The following is a 15,543-nucleotide window of genomic DNA, read 5'->3' as shown; positions in this document are numbered from 1 at the left end:
TAAGTAGATCCTCTGGTCTCCTAAACTCTGAGTGTAAGTAATAGCCAGCTGTTCTCTATTGCAAATTAGCTCAGATATAAAGACCTCTCTCCTAGTCCAGGTAACTGGTGGTGATAGTTTCTGCTTAGCTTGCCTCTAGTGGGAACCTGTGAGCTTAGAACCAGGAAGACATTCTAAGAACATTTGCTGTGTGTTTGGTTTTTCCCCTCTGGTCGTCCGTTCCTCATTATAAACTCTTGTTGTTTGGAGTGCTTTCTATGATTGCTGTTTATTTTACCCCTGTCTGTCTTATCCCCTCTGTATTTTTAATCAAGTGTAGGACTAGCATTCCTGCTGCCCTGCTCACTATACAGGGCTGAGTCTAGGGAGAGACAGGGATAGGCATGTGATTGGCGACGGGTTTAGAGAACCCTTATAGAGACATTAGGGAGTGTAGAGATCAGTCTCAGGTGACTTTAGGAGGTGACCCTGCTCCCCTTTCCCCACAGCAAGGGCCCAGCATTGTAACGTATACCCTGTGTGTTTCGGAGCTCGCTGGGGTTCCCGTGTACCTGGTGGACCCGCGGTAGTCACTGCGTGACATCTAGCCATTGAGCTCTCATTATGTGATTATGGCAGCTGTAGGCCCATCTAAGCTCTTTAGAAAAAGCCTTTTTTTGGGCCCCCCAGATTTCTGTGTTTTATACATAGCTGAGGCATAGGTTTGAAGAAACTCCTGAAAAATTGTATAAGTCTAACAGAAGCTTATGCCACAGTAAAGTAACACACTGGCAATATATACATCAACCATGGTGAAAACCAATGGACATGTCCCTTTCTGGATGACGCTAAGTAACAACATACACAAGTCTGACCGATGTCAGAAGGACTATGCTTTTATTTTCAGGAATCCAATGAATGGGGCTCTGCGGATACATTTGTTTCTTTTTATTATGAGATAGATTCTAAATTCTGAAAGCAAATACCAGGCAATGCTGTAAACTGTGGGAATATTGACACTTCTCCGATGGGGAGCAGGTCCTATTGACAGGCGGTTTTATTCTTACGTCCACTGGCAGGTTTATTAATTTCTATATATATCTCTCTATTCCTGTCTACACTTTGGTTTTCTTGAAATTGAATGTGAAATAAAAGTAATCAGGAATCGTACAGCAGCGTGAATGGCGTTTTCACTGTGAGCGGAGAAAATTCAAAAACATTATTTACCGTACGGCCCTGATTTCATCATCAAAAGAATCTGCACAAATGTATAAAGCGTCCTCCACCAACAGGAGGCCGGAGAGGCCAATCAGGAGGCTGATAACAGCAAACATTATGGAAATCGGTGAAGGGAAAACAGTTGATTTTCTGTATTTTGATAACCGGACGGCAGGCAACAAACGTCTGAAGAACTTATTCTACAAAGCATTAGACTTTTCTACAGAAATACTTTCTATTTCACTAATATTTTTAATTATTATTATTTATTATTATTATTTATTATTATAGCGCCATTTATTCCATGGCGCTTTACAAGTGAAAGAGGGTATACGTACAACAATCATTAACAGTACAAAACAGACTGGTATAGGAGGAGAGAGGACCCTGCCCGTGAGGGCTCACAGTCTACAGGAGGAGCGAGGACCCTGCCCGCGAGGGCTCACAGTCTACAGGAGGAGAGAGGACCCTGCCCGCGAGGGCTCACAGTCTACAGGAGGAGAGAGGACCCTGCCCACGAGGGCTCACAGTCTACAGGAGGAGAGAGGACCCTGCCCGCGAGGGCTCACAGTCTACAGGAGGAGAGAGGACCCTGCCTGCGAGGGCTCACAGTTTACAGGAGGAGCGAGGACCCTGCCCACGAGGGCTCACAGTCTACAGGAGGAGCGAGGACCCTGCCCATGAGGGCTCATAGTCTACAGGAGGAGAGAGGATCCTGCCCGCGAGGGCTCACAGTCTATAGAAGGAGAGAGGACCCTGCCCGCGAGGGCTCACAGTCTACAGGAGGAGCGAGGACCCTGCCCGCGAGGGCTCACAGTCTACAGGAGGAGAGAGGACCCTGCCCGCGAGGGCTCACAGTCTACAGGAGGAGAGAGGACCCTGCCTGCGAGGGCTCACAGTCTACAGGAGGAGAGAGGACCCTGCCCGCGAGGGCTCACAGTCTACAGGAGGAGCGAGGACCCTGCCCACGAGGGCTCACAGTCTACAGGAGGAGCGAGGACCCTGCCCACGAGGGCTCACAGTCTACAGGAGGAGAGAGGACCCTGCCCGCGAGGGCTCACAGTCTTCAGGAGGAGAGAGGACCCTGCCTGCGAGGGCTCACAGTCTACAGGAGAAGAGAGGACCCTGCCCGCGAGGGCTCACAGTCTACAGGAGGAGAGAGGACCCTGCCCGCGAGGGCTCACAGTCTACAGGAGGAGAGAGGACCCTGCCCGCGAGGGCTCACAGTCTACAGGAGGAGAGAGGACCCTGCCCGCGAGGGCTCACAGTCTACAGGGAATGGGTGATGGTACAATAGGTGATTGTCTTTATAAGATTGCAAAATTCTTTTGTTTCTTTTCACCTCTTATAATCATACAATCTTTTACATCTTTAACGTTCTCTAAGTTCATTAGTAAAAATAAAAAAAGTATAGAAAGCTCAAATAAATAAGAGACCACTGTTACTAAACTGGGAAAGACAATCAATGAGGGGAAATAAAGGGGTTACGGAGACAAGAACAGCTGTAAAGATCCAAACTACCAGTCTCCTTATCCCTATAATACTGCCCCCTATGTACAAGAATATAACTACTATAATACTGCTCCTATGTACAAGAATATAACTACTATAATACTGCCCCCTATGTACAAGAATATAACTACTATAATACTGCCCCCTATGTACAAGAATATAACTACTATAATACTGCCCCTATGTACAAGAATATAACTACTATAATACTGCTCCTATGTATAAGAATATAACTACTATAATACTGCCCCTATGTACAAGAATATAACTACTATAATACTGCCCCCTATGTACAAAAATATAACTACTATAATACTGCCCCTATGTACAAGAATATAACTACTATAATACTGCTCCTATATACAAGAATATAACTACTATAATACCGCCCCCTATGTACAAGAATATAACTACTATAATACTGCCCCCTATGTACAAGAATATAACTACTATAATACTGCCCCTATGTACAAGAATATAACTACTATAATACTGCTCCTATGTATAAGAATATAACTACTATAATACTGCCCCCTATGTACAAGAATATAACTATTATAATACTGCCTCTATATACAAGAATATAACTACTATAATACTGCTTCTGTGTACAAGAATATAACTACTATAATACTGCCCCCTATGTACAAGAATATAGCTACTATAATACTGCCCCTATGTACAAGAATATAACTACTATAATACTGCCCCCTATGTACAAGAATATAACTACTATAATACTACCCCCTATATACAAGAATATAACTACTATAATACTGACCCCTATATACAAGAATATAACTACTATAATACTGACCCCTATATACAAGAATATAACTACTATAATACTGCTCCTATGTATAAGAATATAACTACTATAATACTGCTCCTATGTATAAGAATGTAACTACTATAATACTGCTCATAAGTACAAGAATATAACTACTATAATACTGCCCCCTATATACAAGAATATAACTACTATAATACTGCCCCCTATATACAAGAATATAACTACTATAATACTGCCCCCTATGTACAAGAATATAACTACTATAATACTGCTCCTATGTATAAGAATATAACTACTATAATACTGCTCATAAGTACAAGAATATATCTACTATAATACTGCCCCTATGTACAAGAATATAACTGCTATAATACTTCCCCCTATATACAAGAATATAACTACTATAATACTGCTCCTATGTACAAGAATATAACTACTATAATACTGCTCCTATGTACAAGAATATAACTACTATAATACTGCCTCTATGTACAAGAATATAACTACTATAATACTGCCCCTATGTACAAGAATATAACTACTATAATACTTCCCCCTATGTACAAGAATATAACTACTATAATACTGCTCCTATATACAAGAATATAACTACTATAATACTGCTCCTATGTACAAGAATATAACTACTATAATACTGCCCCTATGTACAAGAATATAACTACTATAATACTGCCCCCTATATACAAGAATATAACTACTATAATACTGCCCCCTATGTACAAGAATATAACTGCTATAATACTGCCCCCTATATACAAGAATATAACTACTATAATACTGCTCCTATGTACAAGAATATAACTACTATAATACTGCCTCTATGTACAAGAATATAACTACTATAATACTGCCCCTATGTACAAGAATATAACTACTATAATACTGCCCCCTATGTACAAGAATATAACTACTATAATACTGCTCCTATATACAAGAATATAACTACTATAATACTGCCCCCTATGTACAAGAATATAACTACTATAATACTGCCCCTATGTACAAAAATATAACTACTATAATACTGCTCCCTATGTACAAGAATATAACTACTATAATACTGCCCCTATATACAAGAATATAACTACTATAATACTGCTCCTATGTACAAGAATATAACTACTATAATCCTGCCCCTATGTACAAGAATATAACTACTATAATACTGCCCCCTATGCACAAGAATATAACTACTATAATACTGCCCCCTATATACAAGAATATAACTACTATAATACTGCTCCTATGTACAAGAATATAACTACTATAATACTGCCCCTATGTACAAGAATATAACTACTATAATACTGCTCCTATGTACAAGAATATAACTGCTATAATACTGCCCCTATGTATATGAATATAACTATTATGATACTGCCTCCACCATAATTTGCAAAAAAAAATCTTGCCAAATTAGACGCGGAGATTTTCTGGATTTGTTTTCTCATTTGTCTCTCATAGTTGTGGTCACGTATGCTGTCAATTACCGGCCTCTCTCATAAGGGGGAGAATTTGGTGACTATATACTTTTTCTCCCCACTGTACATATCAGCTTATCTCCTCTGCAGCTTTAGATTCCTGTAATTAAGGACCTTTGGTGACAATTAGTCACATGACCGTGACATCACAAAGGTCCTTAAGCAGTTTTATTATCAGGGAATAAACGCTGGACCTGTAAGACTATTGGGGCCCTTAGAAATTGCCCCGTTTGCTCTCCATTCGCCCTAATGCCAGTCCTGGCTATCAGCCTGTCTCCTGTGTAGTTCTTTTAGACTCCTACAATTAAGAGATATTTGGTCACATGACTGTGAAGTCACCAAAGGTCTTTAAACAATCTTAACCTTGCAATGCAAACGCTGCGGTTCCTAAGAGAGCGGGGGCAGAGAAATGGCTTATTTTTGGAGCAGGGCTTATATTTTCACAATTACAAGCACAAGACCAGATAACGAATACAGTAGCAGGACACAGCAGGCTCCCATGACAAAGGTGGGGGCAGCACAGGTGCAAAATACTGATGAGACCCCCACTCACAAACTATCAATTCATGGAGGAGGCGGCTGCTAGTATAAGACATTCACACAGATAAGACTTGCATAGAGCCCCAGTCACACAGGTACGTGGGATGCACAGTGTCTGGCTTACAGCCTATTGATGACGCCCATAGTATTAGACCAGGTGGGCTACCCAGCACAATACAAGTGCCCCCAGGACAGGACAGACACCCCGATTCACTCAACACTAAAGCGGGCTTTACACGCTGCGACATTGCAAGCGATTACTAGCGATGGCGAGCGCGATAGTCCCCGCCCCCGTCGCACATTCGATAAGTGGTGATCACTGCCGTAGAGAACATTAACACTACGGCAGCGTCACACGTAAATACCTGCCCTGCGACGTCGCTCTGGCCGGCGATCCGCCTCCTTTGTAAGGAGGCGGTTCGTTCCGTGTCACAGCAGCATCGCTGAACCGCCGCCCAATAGTAAAGGAGGGGCGGAGATGAGCGGCCAGAACATCCCGCCCACCTCCTTCCTTCCTCCTTTTCTGGTGGCCGCAGGTAAGGAGATGTTTGTCGTTCCTGCGGCGTCACCCATAGCAATCTATGCTGCCACAAGAACAACAAACAACATCGTACCTGTCGCTGCAGCGATATTATGGAAATGAGCGACATGACAACGAGCAACGATTTTTGACGTTTTTGTGCTCGTTGATCGTCGCTCATTTGCGTTACACGCTGCGATGTCGGTAACGGTGCCGGATGTGTGTCACTAACGACGGGAGCCCGACAATATATCGTTGCTGATGTCGCAACGTTTAAAGCCCGCTTAAAGGGCCTGGTTGCATCATGCACAAAGATGAAAAAAAAACATTTTTTTATTTTTTGGGGAGATGAAAAATGATGTAAAAAATGAATGAGATATTGCTCCATATTTTGTCCAAAATACATAAGCTCGTAACCCATCGTCAAAGATCTCCATACTTGTGAGTTTTTACACTACATTAAAAACCGGCTAAAATAGGATATAAATTCAAAAAAAGAAAACAAATGCTACCAGCAATTTCGATTGCATATATTACTTGTAAAAGCTGGTGGAATTCTCAGTGATCGTCCATAAAGAATGGATATTATGACTGCGCTTGTGCTATCTTGCCCTCTAGGTACAGAGATACCAGTCAATTATCTCGTTCTGCACAACCATAGTTTTGCACTCGCGTGACAGCTGTTTCTGTCTCCTTTTAATAACACCAAGCTACTATATCGTTAATGTCTATATTCCTCACATTTTCTCATTACAGGAAAAAAAAATCCCCCTATTTATCTGTGATTCCTATATATTTAGTACGTTGCCGTCAATTTTGTAATTACGCTGCAGTAAGCGCGCGCCTCCCGTCCTCTGCCCATTATGTCTTGCAGCGGCTTTCAATGATCAATAAAATGATGCATATTTAAGAAGTTGACAGCTTTAATGATCAGAGGGAAACTTGCAGAGAAATACTTGATATTAGTTTAGCAAAAAACCTTAATTTTTAGAGCCAGAAATGAGTAAAAGGTGTTAACAGCTCAAAATGTTCAATGAGGGAAATAATTAGATGCAATCACACATCAGCTTAATAATATATGAAAAAGTTACACAAGTTTGACTCTCCAGTTTTCTCATAGCTTCTAGAGAACGCTCTCCAGAAATAACCATATTCTAGTGATCTTTATTTTATAAAATGTATAAGAATGTAACAATGTAATATATAATATAATCAAATACTGTATTTTCCAGATTGTAAGACACACTTTCCCCCCCCAAAACTGGGGATAAAATGGGGTACGCCTTACAAAATGGATATTGCTTACCGGGTACAGCAGTGGTGGAGCGGGGTCATAGGAGACAGGGTCAGAGGACAGGCTCGGGGGTGTTGCAGCAGGCACCATTGATATGCGGGCGGACTGCAGGGGTGTCTCGGTGGTGGTGAGCACCATTGATCTGCCAGTGGGCGGGCTGTGGGGGTGTCACTGCAGTGGAGCAACTCAGGAGGGTTGAAGGATGGGTCTCGGCGGCAGATGCTATTGATCTCACAGAGGGCTCCGTTGAATCGCCCACAGTTGATAAGATAGACTTGGATAGAAAATGGCCGCAGAGGCAGCATATGTGTAGATTGACGCAATGGGCTTCAAGAAAATGGCCGCGGAGTCCTATCTGCGGACACGCCACCTCTGCGGTCATTTTGTTGAAGTCCATCTTGTCAACTGCAGACAATTCAATGGAGCCCGCAGTCAGATCAATGGCACCAGCTGCCAAGACACTCTGACCTGTGAACTTCCATCTTGTGACCCTCCTAAGTCGCTCCACTGCAGTGTCACCCCCACAGACCACCGGCAGATCAATGGTGCCTACCACTGTGACATCCCCACAGCCCGCTGACAAATCAATGGCACCCACCACCACTGTGACACCCCCGAGCCCGCAGTATCGCTGACCCTCCTGAGCCGAAACATCCCCTCCTCTGACATTCTCGTATCTATGACACCTTCGGATCCGCTACACCCCCTCCTCTGAGCCCGCAGCAGCTCCCTGCCTCCTCTGACCTTCCTGAGCCGCTTCACCACCGCCGTTCACCCCTGGTGAGCATTAGGATTAAGACACACTAGGATTATAAGACGGACCCTCATTAAAATTATTTCTTCCCATTTTCCTCCTCTAAATTTTTGGTGCATTTTATAATCCGGTGCGTCTTATAAAATGAAAAATACGGTAAGTTAAATAATTGACTCATGTAATAACTTGTTGTTTTAACACTTTTTCTGGTTGTTTTTGGTTTTTAGTCTCTTGACATTTTTGTGTCATTTTCTTCAAAATGTTGCATTTGTTTTTTTACATTGGTTGCTAGCTTGAGAAAAGCGCTGGTCCCACTCTGAGACGTGTTGATGTTAAAAGAAAATCTCGTTCAAGACGCCAAGACTTCTTCATTCCTGCAGCGTCGCCCGCCGAACGTGACATCTCTAATTCTGGTACATATGCATCTGGGAAAATATATTTTACACAAAATCTAAACTTCTTTTTATTTTTTTACTGTTTTTGCTCTTTTTTCACCCAAAAGTCGAATGATATGTAAAAATGTTGCACATAACTAACATTTGCTCAATAAAATCACCCAAAAAAAATGTGTCAAGTGGGAGGTTTGAAGTTCATTTGAACAAAAAATGTTGTGACATTCAAAAAGTTACAAATAACAAATAATCCACAAACATCTGGATTACAAAAAAAATGGTAATAGTGAAGAAAGAAAAAAAACAGATGAACAAGTAAAAAATAGATTTGAAAAAAGCTGGATTAAAAAATCATATAATGGGAAATTAAAAATAACCTTTGTCATGAAGAGCACTCCACTGGCTTCAATTGTCAGGACAATACACAATACACCGATGATTGAGGAGGAGGCGGCGGCTTTCAGTACTGGGCCAATTATTGAGGAGGTTACATGAGGGCATGATATATATACAACTGATTCCAATGCATGGAATATATATATATATACCTTGATATGGTCGCTGCTATGCTTCACCATAACCCAAGAAAAATTACTCTGAGTCGCTGCCATCATCAATTGCTTATACAAGACAATAGGACCCTAGTTACAAATAGTGTATTGTGACACCCCACAGAGCTCAACATAGGAGCTTTGGTCCGTACCTTGTATACCCGTCACCGGGCCAGTGGTTTGCAGAAGTCATGGCCTGACTCGGTTCCGTGGCCCCGTGGTGTACAGTAAAAAGGGGTTAGCAAGGATTGTTCCTGGAGAAGCTGTCACCAGTTACTTTGGTGACAGGGGTCCCGGCCTCCTCCGCTACGGACCCTTCCTCCAACGTTTCCTCCTCCAGGAGTGGAACGGATGATGTCAATTACGCCACCTGTGGTGTGCGGCCAGGGAAAAGGCCGCCACTGCAGGGTACCTCACCGGGGGAGATATTGGGGTGCAGCCGGGATGATATTGCTCCCCACAGACAGAGCGGCCCCCAGGAGGAAAACGGGGAACTGGAAATTGCCGGATCACAAGACGACAACAAACAGAGTCAGAATCATTGGGTTGCAGGTTTCAGATTTGTTTACTCACAGTTCTTTATGTCGCACCCAGGATGCGGGTCTTTACTGCAATGACTCTGATCGTTCCCACGCAGGGCAGAGGCCAAAGTCTGGTAGGGCAACCTGTGGGCTTCCTCCTTTTTTGTGAGCTCGTGTAGTAGTCTCCTCCTGGTTTCTGGAGCTCTTGGGACCCGATACTCTGCCACCAGAAGCTGCGCTGGTTCCAGGGGACAACAAAATCCTCCTCTCTGTAACCCTTTTCTCCTCCATGCTGCAAGACTACCGGTCCCAGGCTCTCAACTCCTTCCTGGCTAGCCACCTCTCCCATTCCAAGTCTCTGCCGACTAATGGACCTGGAGCCACCTAACTGGCAGCTCTCTCAGCTTAGGGGTCCTCAGCCATCCACTCGCCTGGTCAAAGGTAAGGAAAGGGGAAAGGGTGTATGAACCGGTCTGGACCTGGTTTTTCCTCTACTCTCCCTCCCTGAGAGAGTGCTCCCCCAGAGAGCTGGTCACTGCGTGTCCACTCTCACTGCTCTCCCAAGGCGTTCTGAGGTAAAATTAAACTAAGCTCTCAGTTTTGTAACTCCCGGCTGCTCCTGCCCCACCTGAGGAATGTTCCCTCTGTCTCTGTGTGAAGCACCTGCTGTCTGTGTTTACAAAACACAAAACTTACCAGACTTTAACCTCTTCCTGCCCAGGATGGACGGACATTATAAAATACATAAAATACATAAAATACAATACCCTGTAGCAACCAGTCTCAGGGGCGCTACATCTGCGCAGGAAGTAATTGCTTGGCTCTGGATATTGACTGGTGTAGTCTGCAGTTTGACCACAAAATTGAGGCTCTGGACCTTGAGTGGCATGGTCTGGTCTTCCTAAGGTATATCTACTGGCACTCATCATGGGTCTTATTCAGGCGCAGATCTTGGCGTATCAGGGTCTTCTACTAAGCTTAGGTCATTGATCTTCCCAGCTCAGATCACCGATCTTCCTCTGAGTTTAGGTCTTCTCTGTGATTTAACCACTCTGGCACCCTTTTGTGGTGATGTGGCTATAAGCCCACTTCACTGCCACTCAACCTTCCTGGAAGAGGATTCTGGTGCCAACTCCTCTCTTCGTGGCCTTGCCAAGCCTGCTTATATTCAGTAGCTGCAACACCACTGGCACCTGAGCTGGCATCTCTTCTAAACTCTTCCCTACAGGAAACACACACTCAACTCTTTCAGTTCTTATTTCTTATTACCTCTGCCAGCAGATGGCGATGTGTCCTTCCTTGCAGACACTATGAGAGGTTTTCTGTATGTGTTCTCTGTGTAGCTGAATGTGTCTTCTGCTAAACCGACTCCCTTACAATGTCATGAGATTAAGTGAACAGAAGCGGCCAGATGATGAGTAAAAATGGGAGACAGAAGGTAGAAGAGCCAATCGAAGGAACAGCAGTGGCGGCACAGCTAAGGAAGAGGAATATAAGAGGTTGTATTTTTTTTACTTCTTTTTTGTTATTTTGATTTTGCATCAAATTGAGCAAGTCTTTATAGATTGACTTTCATGACATTTACTAAACTTAAATGAATATACGAGTACTGGCTACAACTTTCAATATGTAGATGTTTTAGAATTTAAGGAATTCAACTCATGAAGGATGCGGATCTTAGCGACAAAAGGTTGTAATTTCCCAAAGGCCTTGTTATTTGTGAGATTAGTTACAATTGTAAATGATGCTTTTTTTGTTTTAGAAATTACAAACTATTGAATAACTTTTTAACTCTGTCTGGTGGAGGAAGGGGTGAAAAATAAACCAGCAATATTATTTCATATTCTTGACATATTCTTGACATTATTTAACATTTTGCATTTTGCCAATAAAAACACTGTAACAATTTGTTTTTGCCATATTCTGAGATCCCCAATGATTTTTACTTAAAGCCTCTTTTGGTGTAATAAGTTTTAATTTTATTGTTACCATTTTGTGGAACGTATAAGATTTTAATCACATTTTATTCCATTTTCGAGAAATAAGATGAACATGGTATGATTTTGGCTTTTTACTATCCTTATGCATTATAGAATATTTTTCTTTTTTACGATTTAATTTTTTTACAGGCTAAAATTGCTTTTCTTAAAAAATTTTTTATATTTTTTGCTACATGCTGACAATCAAAAGTAAATTTTTGGGGGTGGATAAAAATAACAGAATCATTTTAGAGTTTGGGTCATTATTAGGGATGGGCGAATAGTAACTATTCATGTTCGGATAATGGTTGCCGAATACTGAGTGGCTATTCCAGTATTCAACACGGCAAAAAAAAAGCTCTTTTCCCCTTTGACTTGCATGAGATTTGTTTTTTGTGATGAATACTGGAAAAGCACTTTGGAATCCGTTACGAATAATGTGAACACGAATAGTTACTAACAAGCGAATAGTCAAGCTCTATGGCCGCTCGCTGTGAGATGTAGCAGAACTGAATCGCCTTGGGATCTCTTGTGGATTACGTCGGACTTGAAGGGCTAATTGGGGGTTAATAAAGTGGTGAAAGAGGGTGGTTTTTGTCTTGTATTCCAAAAAAAGGATTTTTCTATGTTTCTGTTTATTTACTTTCTTTTACAGATTAGTGATGGGGGTGTCATAGACACTGCCATCACTAATCTACGGCTTAGTAGTAGCTGTGGGCTGTTATTAATCCCTGCTATTACCCCGATTGCCACCGCACCAGGGCAATGGCAGGAGTCGGGTAAAGCGCTGGGCTTGTCGCATCTAATAGATGCAACATTTCCGGGCAGCTGAAGACTGATATTTTTAAACTGAACCTCCTCAGCCTGAGAATACCAGCTCCCAGCTGTCTTGCTTTATCATGGCAAGGTATCAAAATTTGAGGGACCGCATGTCGTTTTTTTTTAATTATTTATTTAAATAATTTTAAAAAAAAAGAAAAAGCCGCATGCGGTTCCCCTTCTTTTGATACACAGCTAAGATAAGCACAGGACTGGGTCGGCAGCCTGTAGCCATCTACTGCATCTGTGCTGGGTTGCAGAATATGGGGGGTCCCTATGACAATTGTTTTATTTTATTTCTATTAGACCTCAATACTGACCCGCATACAGGGCCTGTTAGTGGTTGCAGGCAGCTACTGTCACAGGCTGGGGGCGCGTCTGACTGCAACCAATTACAGATGACAGGAAAGCAGGGAAAGCTGTGTATATGAGATGAGCCTAATGCGCAGTACAAAAAGGGAATACGCGACCCGGAAGCAGTGTGCCGCCATGACACGGAGCCTCGGTAAGTATAAAGCGCTTGCTTCTTTCTTAATTTCTTTATTTTTCCTTTATTATTTTTTAATTTCTTGAGTGCCGGATCCTGATCAAACACCCAGAATCCCGGGCCTGGCACCCAGGCATCTTTGAAACTACACGGATAAGAACTTTTAAAGTCCGCGTCCGCCCATCCCTAATCTCTAGTCATTGTAGGTGCAATGATGCCTGTTTTCAATATTTTTTTTAAATTTATTCATTCTTTTTTCTGATATGTTCCCCCTTATTATAACTGCTTGAACAAAGGACTGGCACCTCAAATCTTCTGGAATTTTTTTGAATTTATTCCACATAACTATAGAGACGTAAATTACGCGTTTCGGCGAATAGTGAGCCTTTTTCATTTCTATATATATTTATGTGGAATAAATTCTAAAAAATTCCAGAAGATTTGAAGTGCTGATCCTTTATATTGTGGATGCCTTCCTCGGACACGTGCACCTTGGATTGTGTTGTGTGCCGCTGGGACACTTGCTTCTGCATTATTATAACGGCTGACACGTGTACACGTTAAGTAGCAAAAAATAACAAGGGTAAAGGAAAAAAAAGAAAAACTTATTTCTTGTAACTTTTGTTTTATGTGATTTTATTACAAAGTATTGAAGCAGGAAATTCTCCGACATGAGTTATCCTCAGAGTTTACATCCGAATATTAAGATTATTTTTCTTTGCTGGTTGCAGGGAGATAAGTTATGCTGATTGCTAAAGGCAGAGAACGTTGTCTCCGAGGTGCTGCGTAATTCAGGATTTCTACCGCTTGTGAGGATGATTTTCTTAGGATGCAAAAGGCTGAAAGGTTTTGGCAGTTCAAACAACAACGATGCAAGTTTGTAACCCAAATGTCCTCCGAAGCGTTCCCAACCTCTATAAAAAAGGGAAAATGTGCCAAGAACGCCCGGAAAAACTAAGTGACACCATAGAACCGGATTACCAGCGTAAAGCCGCAGAACGTGAGAATCGCTCATCATGTATCAATTAAAAAAAACAATTAAAAATAAAATAAATACATTTAAAAATTCTAAAAAATACAAGTAAATATGAAGTTAATGAGCACTCGATAACGCTGAAATGATGCTTAATGATTAAAGTAAGCTTTATATGTCCAAAGGAACCAAACAATAAAATGCTTTCAGACGTAAACCGGGAAATAATGCTGACGGCCGTAAGGAAATTCACATTGTGTCATCACTTGTGCGGAGAGGATATTTTTATTAATATTATCAAAACTACTTAAACATTAAAAGCCTTATTGAACCGTTATGCTGGATGCTAATTAAGAAGCGAAGGAAAAAAAAACCTGAGTTCCCAAAAGTGGCGTTTTGTAATTTCGAGGGTATTTTCTTATCCCAGCAATTTGGAATAAATCTGACTAAGCGAAAGTTTTGCACTGCAGTGTCTGCTAAATCCTTCAATAATTAAGGTTACACCGGAGTCTACAGAGTTTGTGCTTTTGTCCATGTATCGGGGGACGGCGCTTCAGAAGGAACAAATAATTAGCTAATTAAAGAAAGTGACACATTTTATATCAAGAAAATCCAAGTTATTGTCTGGTTCGTAAAATTTATGTTGTTTAGTTCAGTAAATAAATGGAGAGAAATTTCAAGCAAACGGATATGGGGCACTATAATGTATATATATATATATATATGTATATATATATATATATGTATATATATATATATATATATATACTCATATATATATAGGGAATAGTGTAATAGTGTCATAGCAGATATTTTGCTAACTTATATATACAGTGTCGTATTTTCTTATACATAGCTGACAGTTATATAGCAGTTATATTCTTGTACATAGGGGCAGTATTATAGCAGTTATATTCTTGTACATAGGGGCAGTATTATAATAGATATATTCTTGTACATAAGGGCAGTATTATAGTAGTTATATTCCTGTACATAGGGGCAGTATTATAGTAGTTATATTCTTGTACATAGGGGGCAGTATTATAGTAGTTATATTCTTGTACATAGGAGCAGTATTATAGTAGTTATATTCTTGTATATAGGGGCAGTATTATAGTAGTTATATTCTTGTACATAGGAGCAGTATTATAGTAGTTATATTCTTGTATATAGGGGGCAGTATTATAGTAGTTATGTTCTTGTACATAGGAGCAGTATTATAGTAGTTATATTCTTGTATATAGGGGCAGTATTATAGTAGTTATATTCTTGTATATAGGGGCAGTATTATAGTAGATATATTCTTGTACATAGGGGCAGTATTATAGTAGTTATATTCCTGTACATAGGGGCAGTATTATAGTAGTTATATTCTTGAATATAGGGAGCAGTATTATAGTACTTATATTCTTGTATATAGGGGCAGTATTATAGTAGATATATTCTTGTACATAAGGTCAGTATTATAGTAGTTATATTCCTGTACCTAGGGGCAGTATTATAGTAGTTATATTCTTGTATATAGGGGGCAGTATTATAGTAGGTATATTCTTGTATATAGGGGCAGTATTATAGTAGTTATATTCTTGTACGTAGGGGCAGTGTTATAGCAGTTATATTCTTGTACATAGTGGGCAGTATTATAGTAGTTATATTCCTGTACATAGGGGCAGTATTATAGTAGTTATATTCTTGTATATAGGGTGCAG

Source organism: Anomaloglossus baeobatrachus, chromosome 9 (genome assembly GCF_048569485.1).
Source record: "Anomaloglossus baeobatrachus isolate aAnoBae1 chromosome 9, aAnoBae1.hap1, whole genome shotgun sequence".
NCBI lineage: Eukaryota > Metazoa > Chordata > Amphibia > Anura > Aromobatidae > Anomaloglossus > Anomaloglossus baeobatrachus.
This window is presented reverse-complemented; position numbering follows the sequence as displayed.